We start from the raw sequence: 18,888 nt of genomic DNA, 5'->3' as shown, positions 1-18,888 counted from the left end.
GTCTTCGGATTCGTTGACAAATTTTCTGTTGGTGGGTTTTTTACCCGTTTTTTTTTTTTTTCATTTTTCTTGCTTGGGGGTGGTAGAAGAAGTCTAGGTGGGTTGTTGAAGATCTTCTGGTCGCACAGTTTTCTCCAAATCTTGGTAGTGAACAGTTCTTGAGTAATCTATCCAAAATGAAACGTTTTGCTTTTGGTGATGGCGACGTACCAGTTGTAGTGGACCTAGTGTCCGATGATGAGGAGGAGATGGTTCGGCCTGATGGTGGTGAGCGGGACTGGTCGGATGCGGAGACAGTGGTTGACGAGACCCTGCCTCCCCAGGTGGATCGACGTGAAGGTGCCATGACTCCTCCACTCCTGATGGAGATCAACGAGGGTGCTGAGAACCTTATGGAAAGTGATGAAGAGGAAGAGGATAATGACGGGGATCAGGACAATGATGAAAGTGAAGAGTCGAGTGAAGAAGAGGATGCAAGTGAAGAAGAAGATGCGAGTGAAAAAGAGGATGTGGTGAATGACGGTGAAGGTGTGAACGTTGATGGTGGTGAGGGGATGGCAGTTGCTGCGGACGACGATGATCTGTCTTCCGGGTCGGAGGACGATGATGATGACATTTTCGTCGTCTCTGAGTCTTCTGACGACTCGGGCTTCAGGTCCGTGTATCAGGGGTCAACTGTGGACTGGGTGGATGCGGAAGAATATGATGGCGTTTCCAGCAGTGGTGATGAGACAGCCTCGTCAGGAACAGCATCCATATGTAGTGAGAGATATGGGTTCTGTGTCGACTGGGCTGGCCATCGTACTCCCCGTGACTTCGGTCTGGATTCCCCCCGGTCTTCTGAGAATCCTGAGGATCGAGGCGTTTCGGCGAGGGATACAGAGGAACAGCGCTTCCCTCCAATTACATCGTCAGGGGTCCCACGGTGCCAGGCAGTGATGGACCTAAGGGTTGAGGAGCAGCGGGTGACGGATGAGTATCGTTGTGCTGCAACTGAACTCGAGGGTCTCGAGTTGCTGCGCCTGGAGTTCATCCGGCTGGAGTAGGTAAGCGACGACCCGTTTACGGCGTTGCCCTTCCTGGACCCGGTGCTGGTGCTGCTGCATCCCCTGGCTCCAGAAGAGACTGAGTGGGCCTACTACGTTTTGCCCTGGCGGGATAGAGGTCAGAGGACCGACATCTCCTTCCTCCTGGTAAGTTTGACTTTGAAATACTTTCATTTCCGAAATAATTGGTCTTAACCAAAAATCCCCTTTTTTTTTGTTTCAGCAATTTTGCCTCATGGACAGACGGGACTTGCAGGAGATATTGGCAGAGGCCCCGTCAAGGGTGGTCCAGCTGGTCATGGGGTTCGTGGAGGGGTACCGGCAGAAATGTGAACCTCAGTTTTCCCATGAAGAGAATTGAAGAATATATATATATAAATTTTTTTTATTTATTTATATATTTTTTTTCCAATTATTATTATCGTTACTATTATTATTATTATCATTATCATTACTATTATTATTATTATTATTATTATTATTATTATTATTATTATTATTATTATCATTATTATTATTATTATTATTATTATTATTATTATTATTATTATTATTATTATTATTATTATTATTATTATTATTATTATTATTATTATTCTTATTATTAGGATAGTACCTTCCCTACTCCTTTTTGTATTATAGGGTTATTCTCATTCTTATTATTATTATTATTATTATTATTATTATTAGTGTTTATTTATTTATTTTATTATTATTTTTAATTATTTACTTATTTAAAAAAAAAAATATTTTTATACATCCTTTTTTTTTAATTTTTTTTTTTTATTATTAATATTTTTATATATTTTTTTTTTCATTTTTTTATTATTATTTTCGTTGAATCGCGTTTATATCACGCGTTTTGTGAGTCGTTAAGTAGGGTTAAATGCGACAGAGCACAAAATTGTTTTATTTATCGCGTCACCTATTCTCTCTTGAGTTCTATGTGTTATGTCCGACTTCGCAGACTTTCTTACAGTCATTCATATTGAACTCTCCATAGGAATACAATTCCATTTTCTCATGAGAGAAACAAGGATGGGTTCAATCGAGTGTGACAAAACCTATTTTACCAGATTTCTTTCTTTCGGTCTCCCATTCTCTTATTCTTCGGTCCCCACTTATTGTCAGCTAAGATTGCCCTGATGCGCACAATTAGCATTGACTTAAATTAAGTTCCGTCAACCGGACATCCCACAAGATGCAACTCACTTAAAATTTCCCCTTCCCCAAACTCGGACCCCCATGGTTGTGGTGATCAAAATTTTCAAGTTGAAAATCACTCTACCGAGCACCGGTTTGCATTGCGGTTTGTAGCTGAGTTACCCCTCAGCAAAGAGTCAGTCTTTAGGTACAGCGGTATCCTTAAATCTAACATATACAAAAGAAATAAAACCGACCACGTCGCTTTTATAATTCAATTAAATTCATAAAATAAATCATTAAAAATCGCATCGCGGAAAAAAAAAAAAAGATAAATCATAAAAAAAAAAAAAAAAAACCAAAATAAGAAATATTAAACGTATGTTTGAAAAAAAAGTTAAGTGGTAATTAAAAATTTGTGAACATTCTTTTATTTATAAAACTTTAATTTATATCAAAGATAATAAGCAGTGTAAACTTTGTGTAAAAATTTTGAGTGTAATTAACTAATGATTAAACGAATAAAGATATTCCTATAAAGAGTATCATCTCTATTTTCTATAAAGAAAAATAAAGGAATCTTTATTATCAACTTTAATTTGAATTTAAAAAATAAAGAAAAGACATAAGTGACAATAACATCGGACGTATTATTCGTAACATAAGCTAAATAATAAGTAATCACCTCATCCCTTATTTGGAGACTGCAGCCATCGAGAGTTAGCAGCCTATCCACGGATCTACATCGCTAGTAATATCTCCAGGAAAGGACAAAACATATACATACATATATTTACTCATCAGTGCAAAGGTAAGACCGTTTCAACTGACCGCCTTTCTTTCTCCAACTTTGATAATTTTCCAATCAGTCTCAAATATTTTAAGAGGAAATAAGGACGCAGTTAATTTCCAATCGTAGGTATTGAGTATTAAAAATTTGTATATCCATCTACCGTCGGTATAACTCTGGTTTAGTTAAAATAGAGAAATAAAAGAAAGTCCGCATCGAAACGTATCCCAAAATTAAATAAATTAAGGCTTGAACTAGACATTTGAGCCGAAAAATGCATTGGTTAGTCCGAACGCCTAATCCACGCAACCAAAATAATTAATAAATAATAGTCGGACATAACATATAAGTGTCTTCCTTTCTCCCACTTTTTGTTGGTTATAATTTCGTAGGTAATAGTTGACGCGTAGTTGGTCTGTGGAGGGTTGGTGGCATAACCCGTTCTTTTCCTTGCATAGGTGTTTCGTTGTGTCTTTTCTTTCTCTGTGATCTAGGGGTGTCGTAAATCACTTCGTCAGGTTGGTTGTAATGTTTAAAGGTGATTGGCATCGAGTAAGTTGTCTCAGGTATGATTGTCTGTAGTTCTTCTCCTTCTATAGGTGTGCATTTCGTATACAATCTCTTCTTGACATACAAACACATGGCCATGAAAAGGTAAGTAGTTGTGACGGCTAAGGCGGCAACCAGTCGATATAAGATATAGGAATGGTCAACTCGTGTTGTTGACAAATTTTGAGTATTTTGTATCTCTCTCGTTATACTAGAGAGTGTATAATCATAGGATAATTGTCCTATGTTAGCAGAAATGTAAGCGTTGTTAGCTGGGTCGTTGAGACTCTTTTGCAGTGGTAGACAGGTTTGAATCTCACGTATAAGATTTCCAATGTTTTATTTTACTTTAGGAGAACTGTCGAAATTTGAGGCGTTTCAACACCATGATGCCCGGTGATTTTAATGTAATTTGGACATCTTCTAAAAATGTTTTTAACGGCATATTTTTACCGTCAAGCTGGGAAATTCGTAACAATGCTTGCTGTAGCATTATTGTCTCTCCCATAATAGTTAATATAGCATCAGTTTTATTCTGGTGGGTGGTGAGGTTACGGAGTTCCTCCTCCGCCATATTTAAAAATTTATTAAAGTATTTATCAAAGAAGAAATGGACTGAGTTTACTTAATTTTATATATATTGTGACGTTATTTTTCGTATGGGGGTCAAATCAAAGTGAACGTCACAAGCACCAACTGATTTTTACTGTATTTACGAGCATGGTAACTCAAGACTTAGAATTTAGCGTACAGGTATTAACGATTTTGATACAGATTTTTGATTTAAGTTATAGTTAAGAATTAAATATGGAGTAACGTTTAGCTACAGTTATGGGTTTTGTTAAGGAAAATTATAGTAAAGATTTAGAATCAGAATTATGGGAATTTAATAGGGAATATTGTTTGAGATTAATGTTTGAGATAAAGTTGAGTTTGGTGTACAGTTTGGAATTTTGAGTATGTGGAGAAGTCAGTGTTACCGTGGAGCGGGACTTGAGTTAGTCACCCGGTATCATCTGATGATAGAACCTAGTTCTATCCCTATGAGACTTCTTGGTAGATTGCAGAGGTCTAGCTGAAACGCTAGCGCTCCAGTATGTAAGGAATCTGATGGATGCAGATTGGGATCAGTTTTTGAGTTTTGGTTTGGCAGGCCTCAACAGTAATATTGTGACCGTTGCTGTTGTGGAAGCCGTTTGGTCATTTTTAATTGTTTTTGTCTGACAGGCCTCAGAGGACAAGCCATGACCACTTGTACCGCTGAGGAAGTCATAGGTCACTTAGTTTTAAGTTCACGATCCCAGCTGAAGTCTGTTCCAGGAGAGCAACTACCAAGGATATCCATACTCAAAATCAGGTTTAGTGAGTACGCTTGGTGAGGTATAAGCCTCCAGTTAGCGATATGGTAGAGTTTGGGAATTGATTATGGATTTGTGAATATAGAGGTCAGTTATTGATATTGATAAGATTTAGTTTGAGGTTTCGGATTTTGGTTATTGAGAAAGGAGAGTCGAAGGGAGACCTTCGAAGAGTACGGACGTGAGCATTCAGCTCTGGTCGCTCGAAGCGAGCAGACGTGTCCAGAAATGGCGTTACAGTTCATGGCATTGCGGAAAGCTACAGATTGAGTATTGTTATAGAAGTATTATTTAAAACAGTGTAAGACGTTACTCGATATTTTATTCATCAGTAATCAGGTATGAAATAATTATTATAATTATCAATAATTAATTGAGTTCGAGTCAGAGTCTTGAGATACGATGCTACTGTTTTAATTAAAGAAAATATTTAAGAACTGAGAGAATTATGAGAATATCGGTACAGTTTAGAGTCATGTTCACGATTTATTGTTAATATTATTTTACAAAATAATTATACGAAATATGTTTAATTATTAAACCACTTGTCGTCTAATTGACGTCAATATTAGATCCATGTACGTTAGTTTTATGAGCTTTGTTAAAAGAGAATGTTCTAGAATATTGGTTTTATAAATTATTGTTCCAGGTTATTGGATATTAGTTGATTGTTAATTAGCTTTAGTAATTAATTAATTTATTTAGATGTCAATTTACCTTTTTGTTAAGATTAAGTTCATTGTTATTAGATTCATTATTTTGAATTGTTTGTACGAAGCTACAGTATTTTGTTAATTATTAAATAGAGATTTTAGATTATTTGTTGTTTAATAAAAATTGCAAATTCACCAATAATCTACATGAATTTGGAATGATGTAACCCGGACCACTTTCTCTCTCCATAAACCTACACACTGAGCGACATCATGGCATACCGTAACTCTGTTTTTAGTTTTCCAGTCTCTGTTTTTGTTTTGCCTATAAGTTCTGAGCAATTTTGTTAAGTTTTAGTTTTTTTATTTAGTTGCGTGGTTTTGGTGATAATTCCACAGATCAAAAATTATCCAGTTTTATTTATGCGTGGTTTTGAGATAGTTCCACAGATCAAAAATTTATCTAATTCTTAAGATTTACTGGTTTGGTGATTCCAGTGATAAAAATTACCTGGCGCCCTGATAGTATTGAGACTGGAGGCTAAAGATAGAGAACGAAGTTTGTAGCGCAAAGGAAATCTTGGCATATTAACGTATGCTTGAATCAAGATGGATTTTGTCGTTATAATATATATATATATATATATATATATATATATATATATATATATATATATATATATATATATATATATATATATATATCCTTTTTTATTCAATAGTGATTTATCATTATCACAATAAGACAAATCGAGTTTTTCTGAAATTTCGGAATTTTAATTGTATATATCTTTTTCAAAAGATAATTATCTTGTATGAAAGTTTAAAAAGTTTTCTTTTTTTTTAATTATTATTCTTTTTGAATATAAGACAATTTTGAATTGAACAATAAAATGATCAGAAGGATCCCACTTCTGGCAGCAAAATTGTCACGATTGCAGATCGGGATGAACATAGATACGATTTTCGTATAAAATGTAGTAAATAAAAGGGTACTTACATTGATCAAGGACCGATCCTATGACCTGGGCTCACTGGACCAAATGCCCAATTTATTCTATTTCATATTTAAATCACGCCCACACAATGTTGTTGAAGACAATATTGATAAAACCCAAAACGATTTCCAATTTATTATGTTACTGATCTAATTTCACAATTAAACGTCGAGCGGTAAACGTAAGATTGTGTACCCCCTACTGTGAACTATCGGTCTGAGCGGCTAGACAGGTAAAAAAATAAGGAATAAAGGAAGGTGGGTTGCCGAAAAACCTCGTGAAACTAGTATCTCATTGTTAAAGTAAAATTGTCTGATAAAAAACGTTTTTCAAATGTTTTATGTTAACAAGTATTCATTTATTAAGGATTCAATATTCTCAAAATACAAAAGGGTTACAAATGGCAATATTTAGTATAGTAAATATAAAAGTAAATGTTTTATGCATATGGTTTACAAATATTTCAGAGTATATTAAAATAAAAATACCAAACAATGGTTACAATGTTCAAAAACTTACCCTAAACAGGTTTTGGTGAGGTGTCAGGACTGTCAGCAGTAACACAGGACACTTATTTACAACGCGTTCTCGCGGTTAATAAATGAGATTCTAATTTATCGTATTATTTATTTATTTAGTATACTGTCGTATTAATTTCAATGTTCATGCGCTTTTAAATCTCCGTAGGTTAAAGTGAAATAAAAATCTTCGCGCTTCTCGCGGTAAAATAATTTCAATGTATTCAAATTCTTCGCGTCTTCGCGGTAGTATAAAATATAAATTTGTTATAAAATCTTCGCGTATTTTCGCGGTAAAAGTATTTCAAAATATTATTCAAATTTTCCACTTTTTCGCGGCAAAATATTATTCGAAATCTCCGCATTTATCGCGGTTAAATATTCTTTGATTTTTTACGTTTCTCGTGGTATATGTCAATATAAAAATAAAAAAATGAAATTAAATGGATTAAAATAAGATGAAAATAATCAATCCAGTACCGGTTCTAAACGGTTGATATTTGTTCACGACTTACAACGATCAAGGTCCGGTCCATATGCCCAGCTACCGTTGACCGAATGGTGAATTTAATATCACGTCAATTATTCTCCTGAGACGAGTAGAAAATGATATGCCGATTATTCGAGTGCTTACGACGATCAAGGTCCGGTTCGTACGCCTAGCTACCGTTAACCGATTACTAAATCGAGGTATCAATCCTCCAGTCACGAACACCGTCAAGTGTCCGGAGTTCAGTAAGGTTTCGAGTTCGATTCCCAAAAGAACTGATGAGCTAAAGTCCATGGTCTTTTTCTATGATCTTCATATATGGGAAGTGGTGGTAACCCGTTTCCCATACGAGAAGACTCGGACTCGCCCGAAAGTTCTAGACCCATCCACACGTGTGATCCCCGGGAAACAGATTTTGACTATTAAGTAGGCTGATGACCTGGCCACATTGTCGCCGAGCATGCTCGTGTAGGAAACCATAAATTTGGAGGTTTGCATTACCTTTCTCTAATTTCCAAGAATCACATGCAGGTGCGCATGAGTTGGGTGGTCTATAGTTTTAAGATGAAAAATCAAAGAAAAGACTACCGCTTCTATGCTTAGATTAGTTAAATAGGAACAGATGCATAAATTTTAAAAGTTCGTTAAGTGAAAACTGATGAAATCTGGAGAATAAGAGAAACTTATAGTACATGTATCCGATTAGCACCTTTTCTATGTGGGACAGTACGACTTAATTGTCAACGCTCAGGTAGATATATTTGTCCAGTCCGACTGCTGGCGTCAGTTAGTCGGCGTCATAAAAAAAAGTGTCTAAGTGCATGAGGTCTTGGGCTCTCACGTACTAGGTGGACCGATATTCTTTTATGCGATCTACACTACTGATGGTTACTCTGTTAATTATTATATATAAAAAACTCAAAGTCTATTTGGAACGCATCGTTTTGTGTTACCGCCTGTGTCTTACTATATTCTTACTATGTCGTCATAGTTCTCGAGAGAAAAAGTTTTCTTATGTGCCTTTTTTTTCCAAAAAAAAAAAAAAAAAAAAAAAAAAAAATTAAAAAAAAAAAAAATTATTTTAACGACTTGTAAGGATACGAGTTGAACGTATCAGCAGTGACACCACCTTTGCACCATTCACTGCCAACCAGCAGCAATGGCAATCCGGGAAACGTCGAAGCTTGTCCAACCACCAAATCATTCGTTGTAGAGTACGATTTAAACAATACTTTCAATAAAACCAATAGATACAGTAAGTCCTGACATTCTTATTTATTAGAATTAAGAAGCATATACATTCCCCGTTTTCTTATCCATACTCGACACCGAACAACGTAGTTCCCGTTACCCAAGTAAAAGATTTCAATGTCTTGACTCGAAATAAGGGACTGAAATACATGTTTTGTCGTTCCGGACGTAACAGTATCGTTTAACATTTTTATTCGGGGTTAAATTATTGTAATTGAATATTTAAATGTTTGTAAAAGTTTTATTTAGCAAATCATAAACATTTGTACTGATATTAACATTATATGTATTATATTTAACCGAAAAATTTATTCTTTAACTTTGACCTTCACCAACAAAACTATTTGACCTAAACCTCTACAGTTCCCGGTCTATAGGCTTTGGCTTGGACTAAATACTCAAATTAATTCGAATAATTACGTACTATTTCAGACGTATTAAAAAATAACTTTAGATATAGTAGTACCAAATAAAACATCAGCTAACGATTATTCATACATTTTAACGATGCAAGATGACCCTTCAAAATATTGTTTTGCAATACCTTCAGTAACTATGACAGCAAAAGATATTACCATAGCATTAGTCGAAAATTTCATATTAAAACACGGTTGTCTAAACGTCATTTTGACAGACTAACGTCAAGCATTTGTAGGTAAAATAATAGGTTGGGTAACTAAAATTTTTAGAATGAAACAAATAAAAACCACATCTTTTTATCCTCAACCAAATGGTTCTTTAGAAAGAAGCTCTCAAGTTTTAGGAGATTACATTAAACATTTTACAAGTCATGATGATTGAGATGAATTGTTGCCTCATGCAACTTTTGCTTATAATACAAGTGTACATGAAGGTACAAAATTTTCACTGTCTAGATTAGTCCTTGGTAAAGAAGCGCGTTTACCATCAGAATTTTCATATCTAGATGCGATTCCCACATACGCAGATTTTGTTGAAGAACTCGGAACTTGATTACTAGAATCACGAAAAGAATCATGGCAGAGTTTAGAAAACTCAAAAGGAAAATCGAAAAAACTTTTCGATAAAAATATTAATCCACTTAGATTTAAAATAGGTCAAAATATTTGTTTAATTGAGAATCAGAAAGACAGTAAATTTGACGACAATTATTTCGATCCTCACAAAGTAACTGAAATATTGCCGGACAAAAATCACATAAAAATAGCATGTTAGTCAGGGAAAAGACAAATCATTCATTGCGAAAGAATAATGCTGAGAAATTTCGAAAAATAATTTCTTTGTTTGTATGATTAACACGAAAAATTATATGCAAAAGAGATGACAGAAAAATAATTTTTTTTAACAATATAAAGGCTTCAATAGAAATGTAACATATAGACTTGAGAAAAAAGTAACGTAAGTTTTTTTTTCTTTTAGCATATACGAACTTATGACCTTAAAATAATAGCATTGTTATGTCCGACTTCGCAAACTTCTCCTACAGTCACCCATGTTGAACACTCCATAGGAATAGAAATTCCATTTTCTCTTGAGAGAAACAAGGATGGGTTCAATGGAGTGTGACAAAACCTATTCTACCAGATTTCTTTCTTTCTGTCTTTCGTTCTCTTATTCTTCGGTCCCCACTTATTGCCAGCTAAGATCGCTCTAATGCGCACAATTAGCATTGACTTAGATTAAGTTCCGTCAACCGGAAATCTCACAAGATGCAACTCACCTAAAATTTCCCCTCCCCAAACTCTGACCCCCATGGTTGTGGTGTTCAAAATTTTAAAGTACAAAAATCACTCTACCGAGCACCGGTTTGCATTGCGGTTTGTAGCTGAGTTACCCCTCAGCAAAGAGTCAATTACTAGGTACAGCGGTATCCTCAAATCTTTCATATAAAAAAAAAATAGAAATAAAACCGATCACGTCGCTTTTATAATACAATTAAATCCATAAAATAAATCATTAAAATCGTGTCACGATCGGAGAGAGTGAAGGCGACGGGCGAAGGGTTATTATTAATTAATTATTTAGTAAAACTACCCACAATATTTATTCTATTACTCAACCAAGGAGCCTAATAGGACCGTCACGTGGCTAGTGTGAGAATGTTTAATATTTGGCAAGTTTTGATTACTAAATAAGTCTATTTCGTACCGAGCGGAAGTACGATAGACAATCCCGATCGTTGACCTGCGTGGCTTTAGGGTAGGTCAGGGATTTTAAAGCGAGAGGGAAGCAGGTAGGTGAATATGGGCCCTCGAGAAGTCCCTGTTCTTTTACGTCTGTCTCTTTCTGTACCCGTTAACTTAGGAATGTTAGAGTAAGAGGTATAAATAAGAGAAAGATTATTTTTAAAAAAAAGAAAAGCAATCTGTATATTCTTATTAAATTATAATGTTGTTTACATGTGTGTACTAAAATTAACAATTATGATTAACTTACCACTCAGCTTGAGGTGGTTTACAATCTCGCTGATCACACTCTCTCACAATTCACCACTTTGAATTTATGATCGCGGAATTGTTTTTGTTTAATTCGCTGCGACCCTGCCCGTGGCTTAGGGATTTTACTCAGCGGAATTTGATGCACTTTTCGGACTCGGAGCTACTGGGGTGCCAAGCGGATACACTCCCCTATCTGTCGAGTACGAGTATAAGTATTTAATTTTATTTAGGATTTCGATCTAGGAGTCTGGTTTCCTAGGCTATAGACCGTCACGAGACCGATGATCCTGATGAGTCGAATCGACCGCGATTTTCGCAAGATTAAAATCTAGGTATTTGGCCAAGGAGCCCGATTGCCTAGGCGGTGGACCGTCACGTGGACAACGATTAAGATTTTATCTCTGATTCGCGGTACTAATCGGACTTGGGCCGATAGAACTAATCGGAGATTTCAACTTATAGAATTTCGGAGCGAGTGACTCGAGATCCGACAGAGGTTCGTTCAGATTAGCGATTGACTCGCGATCCGACAGAGGTTCGTTCTGATTAGCGATTGACTGCCTTCATTAGATTTTCGGCAGTTTATATACTCTAATTTTGATGGGAAAGTCATAGGGTTTCTTATGCAACCAACCGGTCCATCTCATCATTTCGGACAACAACATGATGAGTAAGTACATGGATCCGGTTTAGGTACCTTTCTAAAAATTAGAAAAGTCCATATATGGAAATTGAATCATATTATTTTTGTGTAAACAACAGCGGATGAGTAAATGCTCTATTGGAAGTACATAGATCCGGGTGACTTTCGAAATGTCATAGGTGACTCGGAATATGGAAATGAGATGGTCATAGAATCTTTGTATATATTTGAATTTTAATTAGAAGTCCGGTGCACACGTGCAGGTGTCCCGCTGAGTCACAGCTAAACTTGTTTTTGGGTACTACGCCCGTACACACACACATACACATTCTCTTATAACTGTATTGTAAATAGACGTACGCAGGTAAGCGTGGATGCAAGATGAGTATACAGCTAAAATACGTAGTTGGGTTTGAGCATAGACTCTGTCCCTTTTGATGAAGAGAGAGAGGGAGACAGGTATATTATCATATCTGTCGGTCTTCGTCTATCTTTACTCATCGTGCACGCACTTACATAGGTTCCTGCGAAAGTGAAAGGATCTCGATGAGAAGAGCTGGGGTGCAGTTTGGTAAACCCTTCTTGAAAGAAAATGATAAATATATATATATATATATGTATGGTTAAATCGCGATACGTATATATCGATTGTTACACCTCTACCCTTAGATTCGTCGTCGTCCTCGATGACTTCAATTTATGCAATTTGCGTAAATAAAAATGCAGAGAGCTGATTAATACGGATTGCGCTTTAACCTTACATTTGTACATTATATTGAATAAAATTTGAAAATTATATACTGGTGGTCCTCGTTGATTGCTTAGATTACGGGTCCCGTTTCTTCCGCTATGGCCCGTCGTTGTCTTTTGGTTGTACTTAAAATTTTATGACTTTTCTCAGTATTCGGATGCATTTTCTCTTGAGGGGACGCTATGGTTGTAGTTTTTTTTTTTTTATTTTTATGGTTAATATTCCCGTTTTATTTTAAATTAGAAAAATTTCTCTTCTAGTTTTATTAAAATTTTATAGCTTTTGATATCGGATTGCTCTTTGTGGATGGTGTTCCGTTAATCCTTATCGTTATGAGATCGATCGGTTATGATTTCTCTTCCTTCTTGTGTTTTTTTTTTTTTTTTTTTTTTTTTTTTTTTTTTTTTATAGCTTTCGGAGAAATCGCGGCGCGGTGTCGTTGCATTAGATCGAGATGCACCCCTTCCAAAATTTAGATTTTAGTCGACGTCTTCGTTGTTGATTGGTCCTTGATCCCACTTTTCCCAAATATTTGGTCTTCGGTAGTTTTCTTCGGTGGCTAAAAATCTCTAGCCGTCAGTCACAAATTTTCTTTACACCGGGTGTTAAAGCAAAGTGTATTTTTCCACAATGTACCAAATTAAAATTGGTGAAATCGTGTCTGGTGATGATATCGTCGTCACCGAAGAAGTAGTGAACTTTAGTGTCACTGAAGAGGATGGTGTTCTGGGTGACCGTCTGGTAGGCGGCTTCCTTGGCGAGGATCCCCGGGTACAGGTGGTAATTCACGAGCGGGTGGAGTCGGCCTGCATAGAAGAAACTGGGGTTCAGTCCGAACCTCTGGATTTGTCTCGGCGGACTAACCCGGTGGTGATGGGGCACCATGACCCGTGGCCATCCACTTCAACAGGTGATCAAGTGATTATGGTAAGTTCTTATTAGAATTTAAAATGTTTTTATTCATTCATATATATATATATAATTATTATTTTTCTTCTTTTCCTTTTTTTTATTTAAACCCTTTTATTTCTTAGGTTCCCAAATTGGAGGAGATTGACGAGTCTGTGAAGCGGCGCCTCCGGCACCCTGGAGTGCCAACGACTCCGGAGCTATTGGAGTGGGTGAATAGTGCACCCCCAATGGAATCCCATTGGATGGATACTATGGAGTGCATTGTAAGTATTCGTTTTTCCTTTTCTTTGTTTTTCGTATAAATTTTATTTTATTATATACCCCCTTTCTTATAGCGACACCGTCCAACGTCGGCAGTGACTGTGCTCGATTCGCCCAGGCATAGTCCAGCGCTGGTGGTTGATGAGTACGAGAGATCCACGATATTGAGCCCTGGAGGTCTTGACCTTCAGATGTTGGAGCCCATTCCTAGTGGTTCTAGTGAGGTTCGAGGGTCTCTACGTGAGGAGGGAGGGCCGTCCGTGGGTCATTCCAGGAAGCGGAGGGCGCCTAGATCCGACAAGGGTCAGCCGAGGAAGAGGAAGGCTGCCACTCCCGCAGCATCGCCCAATCCCTTGTTAAGGGGGCTACTGGCTCAACCGCCAGTAGGTCCCATACTACTGCCGTTGTCGAGGGCGTATGTCTTCCTGGGAACCCAACCGGTATTCAGGATCCCGTTCAGGATTACGTTCCAGGAGGGCCATGGGTGCGTAATCCCGTATACGGATCCATTGGTGGCGGCTCTCTCCCCCATGACAACTCAAGATGCCCAGTGGCTGGTTGAATGCACGCCCTGGCGCGTGATGGAGTACTTGGTGCATGATTCGATGTTGTCAGTGAGTACTTTATTTGCGTTGTTACATATATATATCATGATATTTCTTCTATTTTTTTTTTTTTTTTTTTTTCATTTTTATTTGTATTGTCTTTCCGGATTTAATAGTTTTTTATTGTTTGTTTCCAGGTGCTGGTTAGTTTATGCCTCGTTCATTTCCATGGTGGAACCGTGGGCGCTCCCCCGAGGGTAATGGCCATTCTGGAGGAACTGCGGGGAGCTGGTCACGTGCCGGGGGCACTTTGCATCTACTGTGCTCAGGGTATTCGCTCTGCGTAGTGGATCAAATATCCATGTATTATATATTTTTCCTTTCTTTTTATTGTTATTATGTATACTTGATCAAAATTTTGAGTTGTATTTTAAATATAAAAAAAAAATAAAAAAAATGAAATTAAGTTTTATTGACGTGTTCCTTCACTTTAGATATATTTTCCTTTTCCTTTTCATTGTAGATTAATGAGGTCAGGATTTGTTGGTGCCTTTACAGTGTTCTAATCCATTGTCGATTTCACTGGCGGATAAGTCGGTCATTTTCTCGTCATACCATGTTGGGATTAGTTTCGTTGCTGGTACTGAATGTTCTATTTGTCTTCGAGTGGGAACTTTCCCTTTTTGGGAAGAGGAGGGACGTTAGGGTAAGCACGCTTACTCTAAGTGGCCCCTCTGATTGTCTCTTCGTTAGTTGTTGGGCCTTGTTGTTATGGCTGCTTGTGACGTCATGCGCAGCATAGGTGTCGCATCAACTACAGAGCCTGTGGATGCGTGAGTTCATCGTCTCAGGTGTCTGCTTTTCGTAGATTTCTTGCTTCTAGGAGGTTTCCGAAGGTGGTGGAGGGTGAAGGGAAACGTGCCCTAGGTCGTGAGTATTCTTGAATTCATGATGGACGCCGATGGTTGTCTGCGCTTGCGTAGTCCTATCTTATAACTAATTGTATTTATCATTTCTTATTTGTGAATTGCATTAAATAAAATGATGCGAAGAAAAATTAAAAATAACTAAAATTTAGTAATACTTATAGTGTAGCGATGCCGTATATTTTGAGATTATGTATATAAAAGAAAAGTTACTTAATAAACATTTATAAAAGTATATTTTTATTTTTTGTTTTATCATGTTTTATATATATATTTTTTTTTGTTTTTTTTTCTCTCTCTTTTTTTTTTATTTTTTTTTTTTTTTGTTTCTTTTATAATATTTTTATATTTTTATATTTTTATATATTTTTTTTTTTTTTTTTTTTTTTTTTTTTGTTATGCCGGTTTTCACGTTTGTACACATATATCTAGCCTTATAATTAACAATTTTAAATCTAAATTTTGAATATTCCTATGCCCAAATAACTAACATAATTAGCTTTTTCAGATTAATGCACTTAGAAATTACGCGCTCTATTAGACTAAAAGAAAATATTTAACTAACGATACCTAGTCACTGTCTTACTTAACATTATTACATCGTATATCAAGTTTTAATCATGTTTCTTATTATTGCTTATTCTTAAATATAGTGCCTTAGTACCTTGCATTATTCATTTATTATTAAATTCATAAACTATAGATATTTTAAACAATTTTCTTATATGTCTACCCATCACCCTTATTGTGTACGTGTATGTATTTCCTCTTTTCTTTTTTTTGATTTTGTGAAATATAATTTCTTTTGAAAAATTTTTTTTTTGTTTTATTTTGAAATTTATAATATTTTTTTTTTTTTTTTTTTTTTTTTTTTTTTTTTTTTATATATTTTGTTGTTTTTTTTCTTTTTCCTTGTCTTTCTGTCTACATATGAATTTATTAATTTTACCCTGCACCTTGTATATACGTATGTTTATTTACATAATAAGATGTATTTTGAACGATGATTAACGGGCCAAATTCATCGATCTCTAATTCGAGGTATATTACATAACTGTTTGCAGTATATGCATAGATATATTTATGAGTAATTACACACACTTATGACTTCGGCGCTCTTGGAATGATTAAGATCGGCGAAGATCGGGTATTCATAAGTACGAGTATTTACTCACGTGAGCATGAATAAATTTGTTAGAAGCGGTTAGTTATTATTCATATATATAAAAGAATGCATAGTTGCATTAGAATATATATATATACTTTTTTTTTGTATTTTTGTGTTTTTTTCTCCCTCTTTTTTTTGTATTTTCCTTTTTGAAATATGGTTAGTTATTTACATTATTAGTTCGTTACCATCGGCTAGTATTTATAAGGTGAATATGTATATTACCTGCCTTACTTCTGCATGCGGAGAAGTCGGCAATTTGTTAGTGTTTGCTTATTACCCTTATCCCTTAGTTAGAGGTTAGTTTTGTTTTTAACTTCTTCCGTGAGTTCTTCTTCCTTCGGATCTTCCTTTTACATCCTCGTATCCTGGTTGTTTTGCGTCGACGAGCTTGTTTCTTACGGTTATGCTCGATGAGTGCAACTCTATCTCTTATGGAAGCCATGTCGTCCATATAAGTAGATGAACCTCGGCTTATTATGCTGGAAGCACCATATGGGTGATATAAACTCACACTGGGTTGGTAATTGCATGGGTACAGGCCGGATGGTAAGTCTGGTTCCTCATAGAATCTTGATAAATCGTCCATGAGGTCGAGGTAGCAGTAGGTTGAAGGTCGTTGATGAAAGTGTCTGACTGTAATCAGGTTGGATAACCGGATTATAGTCTCTTCGAGGTAAAGACTGGTGCGAACGTCTGCCCATGGTATCTCTCCAAATAGACGAAGCAAGTCTACTTTGTAGATTATTTCTGGAAAGTATTCATGTTGGGCTTTACATATTTTGCGTTGTTCTCTGAGGTGGCTCTTGCTTTTCCAGTAATTCCTCATGACTTGTATCCTTAGGTGTTTGTCTTGGGCAATAATCCAAGCGGCATGTATCTCTAAGGGGCTCGTTTTGATGTCTTCATTGATTCTCACAGGTTTGGGTAATACTCGTAGATCTTTCTCTAGGTCTAGTGGGTCGGAGTGTTGTTGATATATGCTACTGCGGCGAAGTCGTCGCAGCGCTCTTATGTATTTTCGTCTGTACCAGTGGTCTTGGAGGATTATGGACGAGACGATGTAGGCAAATTGCATGTCTAGACCAACTGAGAGATTCCGGGGGAAGTGTTTGGTTACTTTATGCGACATTGTAGTTTTTATAAAGGAAATGTTTTCAATTGTTGATCACGTAGCCACTGCCTCAGGCAGATTGCGTTGGTTAGTGCGCAGTAATGATTCTTTTTGAGTCCGTGATTGGTACAAGTGGTTGATGATTTCCGAATGACGTCGAACTTAGGACAGTTATATTTTCTGTTTTCTAAATTTACTATGTCACGTTTTAATACTTGTTGTAAATAGGTAGCTTTAATTTCTCCTCTGGTGTAAACTGCTCGTGCGTTCCTAGCGTATCTCTTTAGGATTTTTAATACTTGATGGAGTTGCGTGTCACCTTCTGACCAGTGAATACCGTGATGCTTTGAAGTGACCCAGTCGTTTCTTTCGCGTACCTTAGGTGATAATTTGTGGTATGGGAATGGTTGTTCGACTATCCAGTGGCCCAAGATGTCTTCGGTGGTCACAACTAATGCAATTTCTTTTGGAATGAATTCTTCTTTATTGTCCCAAAATCCTTGGATGTCAATCACTATGTCCATAATACCCTGAAAGGTATTGTTCACAAGTGGAAAAAGAAGGTGTTTCTTAAGTTTTCGAACCGATTGCTTAGCGAACTGATTCTATAGCTGTGTCGAATGCAACGATGTAGTGAATTCTCTATCCAATATTCTCGTAAAAAGATTTTCCGGAAGTGTTCGCGGTGACTGGCTTGGATAGCTCGGTCCAGGTCAGTTATATCCAATGATGATGGTAGAAATAACTGAAATGTTCCCAGAGCCTTTTGGTAAGCTCGGTGTTCCTTGATGGGGTCTATGTTGTATGCCTCCTCGTTAAAGGGTTCGTCGCAAAGGAGATTATTTCGTATTCTTAATCTTGTCCGTAATTTTCTTGTAGCTTGTGCTGTCTTCCAGTGGTTTCGATGGATTAGGAATGACGTGAGTTCACAAAAATCCTCGAAACTTTGGCTCAAGTTTTTATGTTGTTGGATCGTTATTATACTAGCGTCTCTTTCTTCGTCAGTGGTAAGTCTATTGTTGGGGAGACCTTTGCACATAACTTTCTTTCGTCAGAGTCTGAAAATTCCAGATCTTCGTGGATGTTGGTGCACTGCTGATAAGTTATTCCGGTCTCTAAGGTTGGCAATTTATTCCTATTATAACAAAAAATTAATTTCCTAAATAAGAGTGTTAAGCATCCCGCTAAAATTAGTGAAATAAGTACTATTCCATGCAAGAAATAAGGGGGTAAACAGGTTTGATTTTTGGGCAAATTAGTTGTTTGTATTTCTCTTTTTACTTGATCCAAAGTAAAATCGTAGGATAAAAATCCGTATGAGTCGATGAGAGTTAGATTTGTAGAGTTGTTGTTCG

Source organism: Microplitis demolitor, chromosome 9 (genome assembly GCF_026212275.2).
Source record: "Microplitis demolitor isolate Queensland-Clemson2020A chromosome 9, iyMicDemo2.1a, whole genome shotgun sequence".
In the NCBI taxonomy this organism is placed as follows: domain Eukaryota; kingdom Metazoa; phylum Arthropoda; class Insecta; order Hymenoptera; family Braconidae; genus Microplitis; species Microplitis demolitor.
The sequence above is the reverse complement of the archived record's forward strand: the minus strand, read 5'-3'. Positions refer to the sequence as shown.